The following is a 20,658-nucleotide window of genomic DNA, read 5'->3' on the forward strand; positions in this document are numbered from 1 at the left end:
ACTTAGGTCACTCTATTAAGTTAATTAAAGTTATCCATAAAATTAACTTTTTTGGACAACTTTTAATAATTAAATTAATTTATTCCCGATATCCCGAAATTAACCTACGAGAATTAAATAGGCTAAATGGGTCTTTCCTGCTAGTCCTTGAAAGGAGACATTACAATCCTCCCTTTCTAAAATTGTACCTCCTCAAGTTGGCACCCACTAGATACTACTTAATTTAGCCAAAAATTTGAACACAAAAATATATTTTAATGTTGATACTCATGCTTAGGTGTGAGGTTGTCACATCTAAGCATTCAGTTGACTACTTGTGTCCATTTGTCTCTATAGGACACATGACAATATCACATTGCTTCATTACTTACAAGATCAACGAATATTGTGCTAATTGCAAACACCTCCAAAGTTGGGGTTAGGATCTCTCAATATACAAAAAGGTTTTGACAAGGACCACTATCCACATGGCATCTTCCTAGACCTCAGATAGTTCAACCAACACCCTTTGCAAAATACTACTATCTGTAGGATGCTTAGAAGTGAGGAAGCTACACATGGCATCATCCATTCATCCTAAGGAGTTTTGCCAAAGTTGAGTGGTATGTGGGGAGTGAGAGAGAAAGGAGTATCTAACATTCTACATTTTTTTCCCTACGCTCTATTGTGCCAAGATAAATTACTTAGAGTTAAGACCCATATTTCACAATATTTAGCATAACGATTGCTTGTCTCATGGAAAGAGAAAAATTGTTAATAATATCATCTAGAGGTTACTTAGAGTTAAGGCCCATATTTCACAATATTTAGCATAACGATTGCTTGTCTCATGGAAAGAGAAAATTGTTAATAATATCATCTAGAGGTGCCTCCAAGATGAGCCTTTCTAGCAGAGGAAGTTATTCTAAGTCTTTCATTTCAATTACTTCTTTGAAGATGCCATTGATATTGCTGACCTACACAATTCTATTGAAATTGCCCTTTCATGTTGGTCACATCAATTACCACACTTTTCAATAAGGGATCAACAAAACTTGGAACCATGAGCTAGATGAAGTTCTTCCTAAGATCACTAGTGGTGATCATGTCATCCTCTAGCTTGACTATTCATATCTAAACACCTTCTAACTCAACTCGACTTTTGATAGGGAGGTTATTTCTTATGGAAGGGCTACTACAAAGCAACTCAAAAAGGTCTTTGAAGAAGGCCTTGTTGGTCGTAAAATGGACTTTGTACTACTTGTTAAGCTACGTTGGTTAAGTATGTTAGTGTCGTCGAGGGTAGTTGTCCGTTGCACAACGATTCCCCACGGGTGGTAACCGCAACCCTCAATCGTGTCTTTATATATGCTCTTGTACTTATTGTTGGATACACTGATGCAGAGAATGATTATTGTGCTAGACATCTTGGCATTAATGAAAGCATTGCTCTGAGTTTCTGGTTACTATTCTATCCTATGGTTATCATCTGACAGTTGATATGCAATATTAATAACACACCCCACAGGGTAAACATCTGGCGTCGTTCCCGTTTGAATCTAGGCAGCCACAGAGCGTGAATGGCCTACAGAGGATAATGGGCCAGCCCATTGGCAATAGCATCGAGGGGGATGATAACCGACTGAGAGAACTTTACGAAGGGGAGAACGCATTGACAGGCGACTTCGTTATCCAATTCCAGGCGGCTATAGAGACTTTCATACAAGGGGAGCCTACATAGGAAGAGGTACCCGAGGGTGTAGTCTAGGACGCTCTCAACGTCAGTCCGGCGGCAAATAGGTTGTTGCACCAGCTCCCGCGTCTCCTTGCCCAAGCAACCCTTGCCCATCAGCACCGAAGGGAAGAAACCCAGCGTAAGGAGTGATGCCAATAGGTCCTCCGGGAGCACGAAGAAAACAACCGTCGCTGGGAAGAGGAGCGTAATGGCAAGCGACGACGGGAACCTTGAACCTAGAGCCTCAGGGGCAGAATAAAGAACACTCCTACATTATGTACGGGAATTAATGCCCAACTTATTAAATAAGGATAGAAATAAGAAGGCACAAAGTGAGGAGTGGGAAGCCGCACAGAGAGCCTTGATTTTGGAACAACAAGTAGAACGTAGACGGAGGCTAAGGCAACTTGCCGAAGGACGACCTGTCGAAGGGTTGCCTGAAAGGAACCAAGGAGGTGTCACGGAGGGTGCAAGAGCAGAAGCCGAAGGAGATTTCTACGTGTCGCCAGAACACCATAGGGTGAGAAGCTACGAAGAATTTTTGGAGGAAACAAGGCTACGAAGAAATCTGGTCGAAGAGACACGGGATTAGTTCAGGAATTTATCGCTTACACCGCGCATAGAGGACCACTGAAGGGAGCAAACAGACAACGAGGGTGAGAACGAAGGGGAGGGCAACCATACGACTATAGGTGTGGAGGAGGCACAGGCACACGGCAAGCAGGACCCCCTCTTGGGACCCATCACACCAAGCAAGCAGGTACAAACCACCGTACCCCAAATCACTCAAACAACAAACACCACCGGCACGGGTGGGAGTGGTGCAGGTGCAAGACAGGCGACATGACCCCCCTCAATGGCCAGTAAACAAAAGTTGTCGAAGTTCAATGGCGACGGGAAGGAAGATCTCGTCCACCATTGCCGCACTTGCGAAACCATATGGTCAGCGAACAGTGTTACCGACCAGGACGAATGGGTAACACAATTTCCAGCAACCTTAAGGGGAGTGGCCATCGATTGGTAGTTTGATACGGATAAGGCCAAAGTCGGCACATGGCCTAACTTGAAGAAGGAGTTCGAGATAGAGTTTCGCCTCCTCAGAGACGACAATGAAATAGTAGCCGAAATCTATGGCACAAAGCAAAACAAGAACGAGATAGTCTGACCTTATAGTCGGCAGCTCAAGGAACTGTTGGGGAAAATGGAGAGTCAACCAGTGGATGGGTTGAAAAAGAGATGGTTCGTGGAGGGACTGAAACACTCCCTCCGGAAGAAGATGAAAATTGTTCCACCAACCTCATACGAAGATCCATATAATAGAGCGATGGATCTCGACACCGAGACCAAGACATCCAAGAAGAAAAAGAAGAAGGATAGCTCGTCCGAGGATGATGACTCTTTCGAGGGAAGCAGCAACGATGGCGAGTCCGGCAAAAAGGTGCAAGCCCTGCAGAAGGACATGCTGAAGATGATGAAAGAGCTAAAGGTTATGAAGGGAGGTCCGAGCAAGACCGACAAAGGGGAGCTTTGGTGCACGGAATGTAAGACGGACGGCCACATGAAAGGCTCGTGCCCAAAGAAGGCCTATTGCGATATATGCCAGTTGAGGGGGCATCCCACTAGGGAATGCCCCTACAACATGAAAACACGAAAACAACACGAAACCAACAAGTATTGATTACGTAGGAACAACCAACTACATCGGGAGGCTACTGAGATCATCGGTGGGGAGAACGAAACAACAATAACAACAATAACAATACAAGGAGCCGGATCCAATACAACTCCAAAGGCCGACCGATGATACAATGCAGAGCATGAAGCCAGTGGGGGCACCTCGCCCGGGACTGCCTGAAGGGAGAGGCCACACAATATTTGTGCAAATGGTGCGGACCGGGAGAACACGAAGACGCCACCTGCCCGAAGTCTGGCATCAACTTGCTCAATATCGAGGAAACCAAAGAAGAGGAAGTGCAAGCCGTAACCCGCGCCCAAGCCAGACAAGCAACGTGCCCAGACTTGGAGACGGAGGAGCGAAGGGTACGGGAAGCACGGGAAGAAATTGAGAAAGAGATATGAGAGAGGACGAAGGCAAAGGGTACTGCGAGTACTTCCAGCCGACCAGAGGTGGAGGAGGCTATACTAAATCAAATTTTAAAACTGGAGGTGCCTGTGAAGGTACACGATCTCCTCCAAACGATGCCTCAATTACGAACAGTGTTCCTGAATAATCTCTCCCAACCACGCACCAATACCAACCACCGCACGGATGTTTCTGGGGGGTTTGCAATAGACCCCAGGCTGCTGGCAGTTAACACTAGAAGGAACCCGGCCATTGTGGAGATGGGTATCCTTGGCACCATTCTAACCGATACCATCGTCGATGGTGGATTGGGAGTGAATGTTCTTCTAGAAGAAACCTGGCCGAAGCTGGGGAAGTCGACGTTGTGGTCATCTACATTCAATCTGCTGGGAGTAGATCACCATGGAATCAAACCCATCGGGACATTGATGGGACAGCAAGTTACCATCGGGGAGCAACCCTTCATACTGGACTTCGTGGTAATCCCACTGAAGAAAAAAGGGTATGATGCGATCTTAGGGAGAGGGTGGCTGGTGGCAGCCAAGGCCACCCACAACTGGAAGAACACTCTGTCTATGGAGAATGGGGGAAGTTTATCATAGACCTTGGGACGCAGTTGGTTAGTGAGGAACTCGCATCATCTTCGGAATCAGAGGGTAAAGGAGAAGGCGATCTGAGGGACGAAGGATGGGGCTGCATGGAGCCCAACAACGAAGGGATTCTCAAACTAGGAGAGTGCTCGGAGGATGAGACGAGGTCATTGAACGGGCTCTTCCACTAGAAAATGGAGGATTACGAAATGTTTCAGAGCTACAAGGTCGAAGTAGAGGAACCAGAGCAAGTAACAGTGGAGGTGTACCTGTCAGAATACAAAGAATATTGGAAGGGAGATGCCCATGTGAGTGACACCACCGCACACCAGTTCCTGAAGGAAGAACCCATCAAGTATCAAGAGGTAAAATTGAAGGAGACAAACCTCGGTGACGTGGATAATCCCAAGATCATTCGTGTCGGCAACGATTGGAACCCTATGTGGAAGGTCGCAGCTTTCAAAATCTTTATTCTTCTTCTTCTTCTTCTTATGTACGGGAAGGAGACCGTGGTCCCTATAGAATTTATGGTTCCAGGTCTTCGGATTGCCATTGAAAATAGACTTGCCATCAATGGGTCCAAATTGAAACCCTACCACGAGAAGCGCGTAGGGGACCCGAGAGGCCAGAAGGACACCCGAGAGTCCGGAGCGGGACCCGAGAGGCAGGGCAGGTGACTCGAGAGGCACGGGACCAAAGCGGGAGACTCTCAGGCGAGGCAAACCAAGAAGAATGAAGGACGATCCCAGAGGCATGGGACCCGAGCCGAAGACTCTCTGGACAATTAGATTAGGAAATTAAATTTAAAAAAAAAAAGTGGTGGTGGAACCACCACGGTGAGACCACCGTGCAGTAGGACCACGTGCGATGGAACCACCGTACGGTCGATCTTGTGCGGTGGGGCCCCGTGCGGTGGAACCACCATACGGTGGACCACCGTTGACGGAGGTCACTGGCGGTGGAATACCACCATAGGCCTGAAGGAGCACAGCGACGGCGACGGCGGTTTAAAAAAGGGTGAAAGGAAAAATACCACGGCACGGCAGGGATAAATGGTGGTGATGGCACGTGAAAAGAAAAAATGCGTCGACATTCAAACAAGCATGCATTTAATTTAAAAAAAAAAAAAGTCGACCAGATTGAAAAATCATTCGATGGAGTCAAGAGCCAGGATGCTGAAAAAATTAGAGTGGAGAAGAAGGTTTTTGGCATCTTAAAATATCACAAAAATGATGGGCTGCCCCTAGACCCCGCGAGGGGCGCTGCCCCTCGACCCCGCTGGGGGCACTGCCCCCAGACCCTGAGTTTATTTTTGAGCTACAATACACTTTTGAGTTGGGTGAAGGGCATCAAAGAAGTCACGGTAAGTGTTGGGGTTGTTCCGTACTGTGAGAAGGAAGCTTGAAGCTAAGCATTGGCGGGGAAGCCATAAGCCGTAGAGGGAGACGGATTTGGAGGTTGCAAACAAACAGAGTTTGAGGGAAGGCATTGCAAGAACGCAAAGTCATACAGCACAAGGGAGTTATTCAATTCAGTTATCAACCTTTGGGGAGTGTGATGGAGGATTTGAGGCGTCTCCTAGCCTTTGTGCCAAAGGGTTGTGGCCACTTCCAGGCATGAATGGTATGCTTTGAGGAACTCGGAGTATGTCTCAACTGGACGTGAGGTTGCCTTAGTGGATGCACAGAGGGCTCGAGAGGAGCTAGCCACCAGGTTGGAGGTAGTAGTAGCGTGAGACTTAGCTCAGCATACCTTGGAGTTGTATGCCGAGAGGGCAGCACAAGTGGCTATCGAGGACAATTTGGCTAGGGAGACAGTATCATTTGAGTAGCAGTTGGTGGAGGTTGAGACTGAAAAGCATGTTTTGTAGACAAGTTTGGTTTAGGCACAGGAGGACTATGATGTCAAGGAAAAAAAACTCCTTGCAGAAGCAATAATGGTGAAATCCGCACTTGAGCATCGGATGGTAGCAGAAAAGGGTTTTCAAGCGAGGACGCAGTAGGTGTATGAGTTCTGGGCTCAACTAGCGTCAGCAGTTCCTGCATCGTTTTCATTGGCAGTGCAACTACCTCCTTCAAGGACGCCCCCTCAGCCCCTTCTCAGTGATTTTCTTATTGTATACAGTGTACTTCATCCCCATTTTGTTGTGTTAGTCCCGGATTTTTGTCCTTGTCGTCCGAAGATGACTTTTCTTGGGGGGGATGATGTTGGTCGTAAAATAGGCTTTGTACTACTTGTTAAGCTACGTTGGTTAAGTATGTTGGTGTCGCCAAGGGTAGTTGTCCGTTGCACGATGGTTCCCCACAGGTGGTAACCGCAACCCTCGACCGTGTCTTTATATATGCTCTTGTATTTCTTGTTAGATACACTGATGCAGAGAATGATTATTGTACTAGACATTTTGGCATTAATGAAAGCATTGCTCTGAGTTTCTAGTTACTATTCTATCCTATGGTTATCATCTAACTGTTGATATGCAATATTAATAACACACCCCACAGGGTAAATAGGCCTCAAAGAAGTACCACTTCTAACAGGGTTTGTAACAACCCACCCTACTTTTTTTTTTGTGCAATGTAAAAGATGTATATGCAATGTCTTTAACCCTTTTTGATCATCCAAATTATCGAGTGGGCAAGGTGAGAGCATACGGTGCCTCCAACCACACAACTGCTAAATGAATGCAATTACAAAATAATATGGCAACAAGCCGACCAAAATATGCAAGTACCTGAGTCGGCCCAATCAACACCTCTCTGATGGACTTTCTAAAATAACACACAAGTGGCAGAGCCAGCCTTCGGAACACCTCTTAAGCAAACTACATGAATGTAACGCAAATTGCTGGCAAATTGTCTAAACTTGACTTCGACGAAAATGGTCAATAATTGCATTTTATTTAATGCCAAATAAAATCAGGCTAAATAATATGCTGTAATAACTAGTAGTAAACTATCTAGCTTTACAATATGAAATGCATACAAATTAAATCCCTTCAACGGTTAAACCAGCTAAGTTTACAAGATTGATATAGATGGATTAAATATAGCAGATTAACAGATTAACAAGTACTCTGCTGAAACAATCTGATATGGTATTCTTATTATAAATCAGACTACTGTAACAACACTAATTAGCACAAAAGAAGCATGTTAAGCATAGAATATCAATCCCACAATAGCCAAGCACAAAACCAACTTAAGTATACCTCTTATAAATGATATAAGGTTCTAATGCAAGTCTGATAGCACTGTCAAATTAGACCAATATATTTTGGAAAACACACCTCAACTCAGCTGTAGGCAATTATCCGGATGCACGAAAATTCAACTAGAACTAAAACACTACAGAAAAAATACTTATTTCTCCTTAGAATTGATGTAGATCAAACTTATGAGACTTATCATTGTAACATGCTGCCCCATTTGCCTTGCTTTTTTTTTGTTCTTGATTTGTTTTTGCAATGGCAAAGAAAGTGCAGATAAAAGAAATACTTGCAGCAAACCAACAACTCAGAAAATTGACAGTATATAGAAAATAACCAAGCTGAAAACTCTAGATTTAATTTCTAATTTGAATATACAATATTTCTCCAAAATGAGAGCAACCCAGTTCATAAAATAGCATTACATATGTATTTCCAACATACCCACAAAATGCAGCAATGAAATGGATTGAGCTATTCACAAAATATGCAAACTAGCACTCTAGAAATGGATGCCAAACTTCACAAAACCCTCCCAGGCTGCATGGTGGATAGAAATAACTGAGAACACTACAAATGCCACCCAAGAAGTTATCAAACCAGCTTCAAACCCTAGCACCCTCCTTTTCCAGCAAACACTTCCCTCCTTGAATGGTATGACCAGCCTTGAAGATATGGCCAGCAAAAATCAGACCCAAAGAAATGCAAAAATCTCTGAAAATCCTCTTAATCAGCCATTATGAATAATCTTTGAAGATATGAAGCTCTAAGAACTAAAGAAGAAGAAGAATCAAAACACAACTAAAGCCCAAGTGTGATCTCTGTGTGAAATCACCAAGATATTCTTCAGATTGTATCTTTCCACAACGTAGTCATATTGCTTGTAAGGGATTTCATCCTCACAAACCTTGAGAAAAGTATACTCCTCCAAAAAACAAGAACAATGTCAAAAATCAAATTCAACATATCAAATGAACTCCACAAAATTGCCTTTATAGCTATCCCAAGAGGTTCAACCCTTTTCACTTTGCCTTATTAATTTAACAAAAGACTTTTATTCTCCAAATGTAGCATCCAAGTACAAAAAGGCCCCATTCATTTAATATAAACATTTTCACTTTATAACTAGCTGTAATGTACCCAGCCATATGGTACCCAAATTTCCACCACACGTCACATACCACTGTGATGTACCGGCGCTCTCTTACAACACAGTACCTGAGGGCAAATACCCGAGGGCAATTACTGAGGGAAGTACCCGAGACCCGAGGGCAATTACCGAGGGAAGTACTCGAAGGCAAATGCCCGAGGGAAGCACTTGAGGGTAAAGTACCTTAGACACCTTCGGTTCTCAACCAACGACACCCAACACCCTTCGGCTCCGGACGTAAGTTTCACTCGTACGGAAAAGTAGGCCGTACACTTCCAAACACTCCGTACGACAATGTTACTTCCACTGAGGGATCCAATCGTAGATAATTCCTTCATCGATAAGATTATTGCAGATACAGGAATGAATTATCAACATAGAGTATACACCAACAACATTGAATGGCCAAGAACTAGATATTTGTAATTATATTCCACACGGTAGAGATAGATCCAACAATGAAGTACAGAGTGAAATATCAGAAATGATATCTCCAACGACAGACTAGGGTAGTTGCTAACCACCGAAACTGTGATTATAGAATAGGGAGGATCTTGCACCTCCGAAACTGCAACAAAACGGAACTCCAACTGGAATTCGCAAATACAAAGAAAACATCAAATTCACCATCATACCTACAACTATGCCAAACTCAGCCTTATAAATGGGCTCTGGGAAGTTTCCCGAAGGGTAACAAATGACCGACACCAAAAGTTTATTATTTTATTAATTTGGGCCTCTTTATTTAGTAATTAAATTAGTTAATTAAATAAGTCCTTATGATATTATTTAAAATCTAGGACCACTTAATTAATTAACTTAATTGAGTCACTTTATTAAAATTGCGGACATACACTAGCACCATATAAGCCTTTTCTTTAATAAATTAAAATAATGATAAAGTTCAGTCTTTAATTTAACTCTACTAATTAATAGCTTATTGTTATTTGATTTAAATCATTGGACTATATAAAACGTGGAGATAACACCAAAAACTGAATCCACCAAGAATACCAAAAATAGTAATCCTGCCAGTTGGCTTAGTCGATGCCCAAAAATGACTTACTAAAAATAATAAAGCATTGGAGAACTCACTCAAAATTGCTCCAGAAAAGGGCATTATGCTCATATTAATTGTTAGAACTCAACTAAACATCCAATATTGCCATCCTATTGGATAAACTGTTTCCAATTCCCTTGTGATGTCCCCATCTTTAACCTTGTAATAAAAAGCAATAAAAAACTTATGCGATCAAGGGTGGCAGCCTTGAAAACACTTTCAATTAGCTAGTAGTTATGAAGTAACAATTGTACGAAGTTCAAGTAGGTAGTTGTATATTTATAACATGAAAGACATTATGGAAAATCATCCTATTCATGAGACTTCATGATTTTCCTATGAAGGATTCAAGTGAAGCATAGAAGATAAGATATAGTGAAGACAAGAAAGTAGTATGGTACCTAATCATAATGCATCCATCACACATGAAGAGCATTCATATCAATACCAACATTGAAACAATTGTCATGTTAACAAAAACGAAGTATGTTGAAGATAACGACTCATAGCATCAATCATAAGGGCAAGTCCTCTTCGATATCAAACTAAGGAAGATGATGAAGACATCATAAGAATCAATTAGTAATATTGTTGTGATGAGAAGACAACAAAAAGAGCTTGATCGAGAATCATTTACCATCGCCAAAGTTGAATGATATCATCATCACAAAAGATCAATTGGAATACTAATCAGTGATGTCACGTTTTCACACATCGCCCCATTGCAAATGGGGACCCCTACTTTTCTGCTTCTTGGGTTAGTTGTTTTGCTTAGATTCCTTAGCTTGGCAGCATTTTTGGGTTTCTTAGTCTCCTAGCTCTTAAGAGAGGTGATGTCTTTTTGATTTGGATGTGAGAGCATTGTTAAATCCATTTAGTAAGTGTGGATTTCATTCTTGGTAGGGGTATATTCGGGTCTAGAAAAGATGAGTCAAGTCAAGAATTCCTAGGTTTTGATGTGGAACAAGGAAATTTTCCAAGGATTTAATCTCAAGGACAAAATCCATGTTTCAAGTGGATTTCCTTTAGGAAATCCATCTCTAGGTCACGTTTCCCTTTCAATCCTTACATGAGTTGAATTTCCCCTTTCAGGGTCCAAAATTGCAAAGATGATCATATGGATATCCATGTTTGGAATATGAAAATCCAAAATTGGAAAGTTGTGAAAAGTTGTCAAATCTTGTCAAAAATGCAAAAAAAAAAGTGTTGCAAAAATATCGTCAGGAGGGTTGAGGTTTGATAAAGAAGTGTTGAAAAATGGTGAAAATTTCCAAAGAATTCAATATCTTGGCAACGAAAATTCCTTGTCAAGGTCAGATTTTCCGACCTTGACAGGATGGGAAATAAGGAGATTTTTTGTGAAAGTCCTTGCTGAATTTAAGGAATTTCAAAGATGGAATTTGGTCCTAGGTTGAAGAATGGAATGCGGATTTGTCCTTGTTCTATGTTGCAAATTTTGTCTAAGTCTAGATGGATATCGATTTCCCCCAATCCTAATGTGAAATAGGTAATTATAATCCTTGAATGAAGTTGATCCAAGCATTTATCATTGAATTTGTGGATTTCAACCAAGCAAAAATGCAAAATTTTGGTGAATTAGGAAATTGTTGTTTCGAGGATTCATGGATTCATTCCTTGACATTTTTATTGGATTTTATTCTTAAACTTGGAACAATTTTCCCAGTTTATCCTTGAATTCATGTTGAAAATTTGTTTTCCAAATCCTTGAAGTTGAATTTTATGGAATCCTTATTTTTGGACAAGTTATCAATGACTTATCTTAATCATGATAAATAACTCCTTAAATTCTTGGATTTTCTTTCACAATTCCATATGGGAATCGACTTTTCCTCTTTATTGAGATCAATTTCCTTGTTTCCAATTGAAAATCTATTCAAGAAAAATCCTTATTTTTATCAAATTCTTGAAATTCTTGGATTTTTGTTCAATTATCCTCATGGAGGTCAATTTTCCCTCCAATTGTGAAATCATCATTTTTAATTTGGATGCAACAAGGATTTCCAATTTGATTTTATCCCCATTTTTGGCTTAAAATTGGATTTTTTCCTCATCAAAATCCCTATGAAAGTCGAATTTCATATGAGGAATTAGATTCTTTAATTTGTTAATCCTTGTTTTTGAGGAAAAATCTGGAATTTTTTAATCAAGTTATCCCTATGCAAATCGATTTTCCTATTAGAAATTAATAATCCTTAAAAGCGCCCCATAAATGGGATTTGAATCATTCAATTTGTCCTTATCAAAGTCAAATTTCCACCCTGGTGGAAATTCATTGTCTAAGTGGATTTTCCACCTTTCATTAATCCTTCTCCCACTCAAATTTCCACTAAGGAATTCCTTGACCAACTCGGGTTTCCCTTGCATTTTTCCACCTCTTAAGCGAATTTCCCTTTGTGATTGCAAGTGAAGTGTGGATTAAGTGCTGAGCGCTCTCCTTATTAATAGGTAATTTGAAACAAAATTGCACAAACAAGGATGGCCAGCCTAAGTATTTAAACCATGAATATGGGGTGTGTGAAAGGTAATTAGGGCCAACTTAAACATTGTGCAAAGAAAGCGTGTGAATTGAAAATGAGGCAAAAGAAATGTGAGGAAACCATTAGGCTGGCCAACCTCCCTCTTTGCAAATCATGAGAACCATATAAAAAGGGATCAATCTTTCATTCTCCACATTCAAATACAAGTTCAATTTAATTCTGATTTTAAGAGGCAGAACAGACCTGTAGAAGAGAAGCAAAATTATAAATCCAAATTTAAGGGGAGAAATCAGACTTATAAGAAATCAAAATTGATGAAATATCAGATTTCGAAGGAAGTTTGCCAGATGTTAAGTATATTTTATCCTCAAAATCACAGGGAGAAGTCAAATTCAGATCAAACAAATGCAGATCAGACCTAAAATAGTGCATTCCCAGGCTTAAAAAACTTTATTTCCAAATTGCTCAGGGTCTTGACATTTATGAAGTCAAAATAGGCATTTTATGTAAAGGTCAATTGTCATGAATGAATTAGGAATGCAGGGCTAAGGTTTCATTCAGTTATCTACATAAGTTTTGCATTTCATATTTTCATTTACTTTCATGTTTTCTTTTGAAGGAATAATTTCAAAGAGGTTGGTGTTGTACAAAAATCCTCAAGACAAACGACAAGATCGACAAGATCAACAATTTCAAGAGGGAGTGTATGGGGTGTGGAAATAAGAACTTCACAACTTCAAGACAAAGGACGGATCCAACAACATGAAGAAGATCTGGGTCAATGACAAAGGCATCAAAGATTATGGACATGACTCAAGACATGAGGAATAAACAAAGGAGTCCACATAATGAAGGAGAAGTAATTCAAGGACATTCCAAGAATGAAGAAGAAATTTTACAACAATCTTGAATTTCCTTCAGAAATCCAAGATCCCAAGTTCAACCTGTGGATTTATGTCAAGGAAATCAAGGTTCCTTAAGGATAATATGGAGAAGACTTCACAATGATGGTGAACAAATGAAGGGAATTCAAGTTCAAGAACTACACCAAGGAGAGAACTAGTTCAAGATTCCCAAACATGAAAGTGAAATGGCAAGCATCAAAAAGAATTCCACACATCATCAAGAGCGTCAAAGAAGGACATATTTCAAGACTTCGGAGTTGAGGATGGAAATGCATCACAAGAAGAAGGATTCCCAAAAATGAAGATGGAAAAGTGAAACATGATCAAAGATGAATGATAGTTCCAAAAGAGTTGAGCAAAGTTAGAAGACTTGAACACTAAGATCATGCAATTTGGGAATATGATCCATCACATCACATCAAGCTTGGATAATGTTGAGTATCAAGAGATATTGCTCAATCAAAAGCACTTTGTGATGATCTACATGGTGTGAGTTGAGCTGGCATCCTAGTCATCATCCAACCAATCAAGTCACTTCTAGTCAAGATGTCCAAGTTCATTGAACCTGTTTCATTTAATGAAAAGGAGCAACTGACACATGGCACTACATCGAAGTTTGTTCATGCATACCTAACCTCATCATTCATTTGTCAGCATTTAAGGAAGGACATGTGTCCAATTCAATGTAATTTTATCATTAGTCGGATGGAGTTAGTTGTAACTAGCCCTAATTAGGGTTTTATCATTTAATCTCAATTGTTGATCTTGAATCAATCTAAGCCTTTGAATTGTAATGAGACCTCTATATAAGGCTCAGTTCTCTCATTTGTAAAGGTTAATAGTTAGTAGCAAAAGAAGTTGATAGTTAGTAGTAGAGTAAAAGGAAAGGAGATTGTTGCTAAGGCTTGTTGCAATAAACATACTATTTCCATTGAAGATATGGTGGATTTTGATGTTGAATATATGCTTGTTTGAATTTTCCACAAAATTGAACAGCCTCAGGTTCAATTTAACTTGGCTCTGATACCATGTAAATGTTGTTCAATTCTCAATTCAATATGCAAGATATATTCTAGTTATATTTTATTGATCTATGTATTGTCTACTTATATGACAAATCTGATTGTCTACTTTTGTATGGCAGGTGAGAGGAGCATTTTATAATTTCTATGTCCTTTTTCTTAAATGCCATATGATATATATATATATATATATATATGAGAGGGGAGGATCAAGCAGTACCTTGACCGGTCATGTCTTATGGACATGACCGATCAAGACACTACTTGATCGCACCCTTTGGTATATAATATCAACCGGTGTTAAACATATTTTTCAGCCCGATATTAATCGGTGATCACATAACACATAACATATTTGCCAACCCGATATTAATCGGGACTTACGTAACATGTTTAACCGATATGCCAATCGGTATTAATTATGGCATTTGGTATTGCAAGGTAACCGAAGTGAATCGGTGTCTATGTTAACGAACACCGATCACTTAACTAATGGTTATATTCATTAATCATTGACCAGTGCATATTATATTCGAAGTTATACTGATCGGTATATGGTTATATTAATGCTTTGAATGTTTTCCTTAACACCTGATATCAATCTGTGTGAGTTTATTACATCTCCCTGATAACAATCAGTTCAAGCATAATCATTAAATACTAATTGATGTTCAGTTTACCGATAATCATCAAATCAGTTTTGTGATGGTTATCCTGATTTGCTAATCGGTGAATGCAACTAATATAATAGATTATCACATTGGAATTCTATGATAATAGACAATTATGTATACATAAAGAATGCTTATCAATTGAGGGCATGATGATATTCATTTGAATAATCGATAGGATAAATGATTGAATGAGAGACTTCATTTATCTCTCATTCAATCATTTATCTTACCGAAGCTATCTATGCATTAACACTCCCTCTTAGCTAGGTAAGATAAAAGCAAACAATATATTCAAGCATCACAATTCAAATCATAGTTAGCATTCTCCACTCAATCTGACACTCTAGAAGATTATATCACCTAATCACATGATATAACCTAAACGCGTGATACAAATGTCCATCACGTAAATCTTGTGATGACAAGATATCACCTAAGCATGTGATATCAATATTCTCTAAACACGCAATCCTTAAGGATAATCATAAATTCTCATCTTATCCAAGTTGTGGTATGTGCAAAAACACCTTATACAAATGTCATATCACCTAATCACATGATATGAAGTATCACCTAGACACATGATACAAATGTCCATCACATCAATCTTGTGATGACAGGATATCACCTAAGCACGTGATATCAATATTGCCTAAACACGCAATACTTAAGGATAATCATGTGAGAAAGATTTAAATTCTCATCTTATCCAAGTTGTGGTATGTGCATTAACACTTCATATGAATGTTTTACCACAACACAATCATGGCTTCATCCATGATGCACCAGAGATCCACCATGATAACTGGTTTGGACATTATAAGATCGTCACCTTATAATGTCTCCATACAAGTGTTCATTATCTTGAGAGATCGTCACCTCTTAGATATGAATCCAGGGGATAAAATCCAAAAATGTCATGTCATGACAAAGAAGTTTACACATTAAACATGAAAATACAGATTGCAAAGCAAATTACCTTTCTATCATACCTAAACCTTTTCTGAAGTGATCAACCTTCACTCTGAAAGAGGTTTGGTCAGAATATCTGCAGTTTGATCACCAAGGGAAAACCCTCCTACTCGAGGGAGAAACACCCAGCATAAAAATGTCTTCTTTATATATCAAATATGTCTAGCAATGATGCAAGATACGGACCCAATATATGTCGCTTCACTCCTTGAAGAAAATTTCACAAGAACAAATCTGATTGGCCTTCTTCAGAGGATCGATCTGCTCTAACTAATATATAAACTGCTCTTCACATAAATTGAATGGATCAGAGAATGAGTTTGCATCTTCTATATATATGAGGGAGGCACCCTTTCACCATATGTCTCTTCACAAGGGTGGCCACTACAACATCAACACTCCCTCTTAGCTAGGGAATAATCCTTGTTAATAATATAGTTATGAAATGAAATCCACCATGGCTACTCCTAGAGGGTGGAACATGATTCATCACGGTACTCAACATGATGACATCCATCATGGCTACTCCAATGTATGAGAATGCATATGAACATAAGTGCCTATCACGTAGTTGCTCACCGTGATGTTTTCATCTCATCATGTCGTTCACCATGACTACTCCCAGAGGGTGGAACAAGGGGCTTCTCCTCAAACTTCTCCCTCACAGAGAAGAGTGTATTTAACAAGGGATTGCTCCTCAAACTTCTCTCTCGCAGAGAAGAATGCATTAAGCATATCTTCATGATGGTGTGGCTCCCTCTGAACCTGATATCAACCTTCTGACCTCCTTGTCTAAGGTTGCTTCTGATGAAATGTTAGACTCCCTCTGAATCTGATATCAACCTTCTGACCTCCTTGTCTAAGGTTGCTTCTGATGAAATCTTTGACTCCTCTAAATCTGATATCAACCATCTGACCTCCTCTTTGAAGAACCAGATCGCAAGGACAAACTGTATGGGTTCTTCTTCTTTGATAAATTCTTTACGGCCATCAACTCAGTCCTATGATTGCAAGCATTGAGTTCTTTCTCCCTTGAATGAAGTCTCTTATGCTTCTTGGTATGTCCTTTATTTATCTCGAAAGATCACCTGCAAAACATGACTTATAGAACTCTGGCATGTACTTAGCAAATTCACCACTAGTAGCATAAACAAGAGCCCCTATGGTCAACATTGCTTCCTCATGGACTGTTGCACTTCTGCAGGCAAATACTTGTTTATAGATGGAAATGTGAAGTCTCTGAATCTCCCCTAAAGCCCCCTCCATATTCTTCCTGAATTCTTGATCACAAGTAGAACATCAAAAACTCTATAGCTTAAAGAGCAACAAGCTCTTCATCACTTTTAACTGCTTTTGTTGTGATTCCAAAGAAGTCCTGCATGTAAGAGGCAAGTTTCTCATAGTACGTTGAAGAAATTGAAACAAGATATTCAAATGCAGCTTGTCGTGTGTGGACACCTACTGACAATGTTTGATTCACAAATAACATGCATAATGTAATTGCATGAATTAATAACAACATAGGAAATTCATGACCATTAATCAAACATGGATTACTTATCTCTTTGTTTATTAGTCTTCCTCGCAATCCAACAATTGTTCATTCCTGATTCTTTGCACTTGAAGATTTAGATCTCATTTGATGGTTGCTCTTTGATACACATACTTTTAGTTGTTGTGTTCATCTGACATAACCAGGATCTGTGAGATGTTGAGCCCATATGCCACGTACAGGACACTCAACAGTATCAATGTGGCATCGATCTTCCTCAATAATCTTCCCAAACATGCATTCAAATGAAGACCCTTCTCTGCAAATCTGTACATGCTATGGAAAGAGAGTATCGAATTGGTTTTGTCTACAGTAAGACCGTCGCTTCTCATGTCACTCTCTGACTGGCAAATATATGAGTATTGTTTCCAATGTTGTGGCGCTAGCGCCAAACAACATTAAAGATAAACCTTAATGCCCAATTCAATAGATGGAACTATTAATCACAAAAACTTGCTAAGTGATTCGATACGCAGACAATCCATCAGATCTATGTCAGATCGAGATCTTGCCGTCTCACTTGAACTTTCGTTGTTGATCAATTTTTATTTTTATTTTTATTTTTTTTTATTACTACAGCAATTTGTTCTAGTTTCATAAAGACATTTGTGACTACATCTTGTCTACATGTAATTGTATTGTCCAGCGGTGTCTGTTTTTGGTCATCTTGAACATCTACTTCAGCTCCTTTCTCAAAAGCAAATGAAACGTATTTGCGTGACCCTGCCGAGAAAACAAGATGAAGAGAAGTCTCTCCACATTGCATTGCTTTGCAGTGTCTGCTTGGAACATGGAAGATCATCTCTCCTGCATTTTGATGCTACATACTCTATCATCTTTGTAGCGCAACTGTATCCGTAACTGTGTTCACGGGGTGTGTGTACTATGTCATCGCCTTTGCAAAAACAGCCTGCGATAATATCCATCAACTTATGTATCATTACTCTATGAATGTGATAGACCTCTTCATGCGGCATGTTTGAACCCATCCTCGTATAGAAAGGCACTTAACAAGATAATATTGTCTGATGATAACAAGGCATTGCGAACAAGTGTTCATCCAGAGTGCACTGGTTACTCTTGTGATTTTATGGACAGTTAGAGACACATATCCGACATCAAACTTTGACTTGCAACCTTCCTTATTGCCTTGTTTGATTTACAAAGAATCACTCCCTGGTGATTCCACAAAGAACTTGGCTCTTAATTGTGAAAACTGTAGTTGATTCCTTGAGAGTAGAGTTGATCTTCTTTAATATCCAGATTGCATTAGAATAGGCAATCGGGATATCCAAATCACCTCGCTCAAAGAAGTTCCGACCTAGACGAGGAGTTGTCTGATTGCTTCAACAAATCTGATAGGATCTTGAAATCTGATGGTGCTACCAATTAGAAGAATTTTGATGTTGAATATATGCTTGTTTGAATTTTCCACAAAATTGAACAGCCTCAGGTTCAATTTAACTTGGCTCTGATACCATGTAAATGTTGTTCAATTCTCAATTCAATATGCAAGATATATTCTAGTTATATTTTATTGATCTATGTATTGTCTACTTATATGATAAATCTGATTGTCTACTTTTGTATGGCAGGTGAGAGGAGCATTTTATAATTTCTATGTCCTTTTTCTTCAATGCCATATGATATATATATATATATGAGAGGGGAGGATCAAGCAGTACCTTGACCGGTCATGTCTTATGGACATGACCGATCAAGACACTACTTGATCGCACCCTTTGGTATATAATATCAACTGGTGTTAAACATATTTTTTCAGCCCGATATTAATCGGTGATCACATAACACATTACACATTTGCCAACCTGATATTAATCGGGACTTACATAACATGTTTAACCGATATGCCAATCAGTATTAATTATGGCGTTTGGTATTGCAAGGTAACCGAAGTGAATCGGTGTCTATGTTAACGGACACCGGTCACTTAACTAATGGTTATATTCATTAATCATTGATCGGTGCATATTATATTCGAAGTTATACTGATCGGTATATGGTTATATTAATGCTTTGAATGTTTTCCTTAACACCCGATATCAATCTGTGTGAGTTTATTACATCTCCCCGATAACAATCGGTTCAAGCATAATCATTAAATACTAATTGATGTTCAGTTTACCAATAATCATCAAATCAGTTTTGCGATGGTTATCCTGATTTGCTAATCGGTGAATGCAACTAATATAATAGATTATCACATTGGAATTCTATGATAATAGACAATTATGTATAAATAAAGAATGCTTATCAATTGAGGGCATGATGATATTCATTTGAATAATCGATACGATAAATGATTGAATAAGAGACTTCATTTATCTCTCATTCAATCATTTATCTTACCGAAGCTATCCATGCATTAACATTGTGTGCTATTTCAACTTGTTGCATGGTCTCTACTTCTCGCAATTAGATGTGTTAGATGAATGGAAGACATTATTGTTGAGGAATGGTGCAGCCTACTGTTCATACCACTTGGAGTTTGTTGATTGCAAATTGCAGTGCGTGGTTAGACTGAACTTGATTAACAGCTTAACTTCAATTGCTTTATGCCCATCATTTACGATGTTGGTGTGCATAGGTGATATGAAAATCATTCACTTATCCTTAGGAGATTGCACCATCTGTGTAGTTTTTTTCTCATGGCAAAGCAAAGCTTGGTTTGGCGTCATCAATTCAACAATCATCTCCTACATTCCTAGTATTAGATTAGATTTTTAAACCCTTTCCCCTATTTGTCTTTATTTCCAAAGTAAGTTGAGTTAGATTCCATGTTCCAATATTGTTCATAAGTGTAAGTCCCATTGTGATTCTAGCAATATCACATCATATATCATTGAGTCCATCCAGAAATTAAAGTCAACCGTTTGCATTGTAAACCTTGGAGCTATCTCATTTGATCATATTCTTAAGCATATGAGGTTTCTTTGTTCAAATAAAGGGAATTCAAGTTCAAGAAACTCATTTGATAGTACTATAAGTGATATCAAAATGTATCATTCTTAAGTAGCAGCAACTATCATTATTCTAAGTGCTAGTAGAGTTTATTTTGGAAAGAAGACTCTTGCAATTGATTTGCAAGTTCCTAATTTCCTAAAGGAATAACATAAGGGGACATTACATCCCTAACCCTAACACATTAGCCTACAAGAACCCAGTGGATAGGCTAACTTACCAACATACTGAACTAGTTAGGAAGGGAACAT

The 20,658-nt window shown here is 39.3% G+C and overlaps 1 protein-coding gene across 3 annotated transcripts in view; it reads right to left on the reverse strand.

Moving 5' to 3' along the window:
• Positions 1-20,658, reverse strand: part of LOC131031023 (uncharacterized) — a 235,747-nt gene that overhangs the window by 121,013 nt on the left and 94,076 nt on the right. The gene's annotated exons all lie outside the window — the stretch shown is intronic.

Source organism: Cryptomeria japonica, chromosome 3, assembly GCF_030272615.1.
Source record: "Cryptomeria japonica chromosome 3, Sugi_1.0, whole genome shotgun sequence".
Taxonomy (NCBI): Eukaryota; Viridiplantae; Streptophyta; class Pinopsida; order Cupressales; family Cupressaceae; genus Cryptomeria; species Cryptomeria japonica.